The sequence below is a fragment of the Arachis duranensis genome, chromosome 2, assembly GCF_000817695.3.
Source record: "Arachis duranensis cultivar V14167 chromosome 2, aradu.V14167.gnm2.J7QH, whole genome shotgun sequence".
Taxonomy (NCBI): Eukaryota; Viridiplantae; Streptophyta; class Magnoliopsida; order Fabales; family Fabaceae; genus Arachis; species Arachis duranensis.
The window spans coordinates 18,559,373-18,559,947 of NC_029773.3; positions in this window are offsets into that span (position 1 = coordinate 18,559,373).

Here is a 575-nt window from a genome sequence, read left to right on the forward strand (position 1 = left end):
ATAAGTCTCTAAAAGTTGTTTAAATAGTAAACTAGTAACCTAGGTTTACAGAAAATGAGTAAACTAAGATAATTGGTGCAGATATCCACTTCTGGGGCCCACTTGGTATGTGCTGGGGCTGAGATCAAAGCTATCCACGAGTAGAGGCCTTTCTTGGCGTTAAACTTCAGGTTATGACGTGTTTTGGGCGTTCAACTCCGGATCATGACGTTTTTCTGGCGTTTAACTCCAGACAGCAGCATGATCTTGGCGTTCAACGCCAAGTTACGTCGTCTATCTTCGCGCAAAGTATGGACTATTATATATTGCTGGAAAGCCCTGGATGTCTACTTTCCAACGCCGTTGAGATCGCGCCAATTGGACTCCTGTGGCTCCAGAAAATCCATTCCGAATGCAGGGAGGTCAGGATCCAACAGCATCAGCAGTCCTTTTTCAGCCTAAGTCAGATTTTTGCTCAGCTCCCTCAATTTCAGCCAGAAAATACCTGAAATCATAGAAAAACACACAAGCTCATAGTAAAGTCCAGAAATATGATTTTTGCCTAAAAACTAATAATATTCTCCTAAAAACTAACT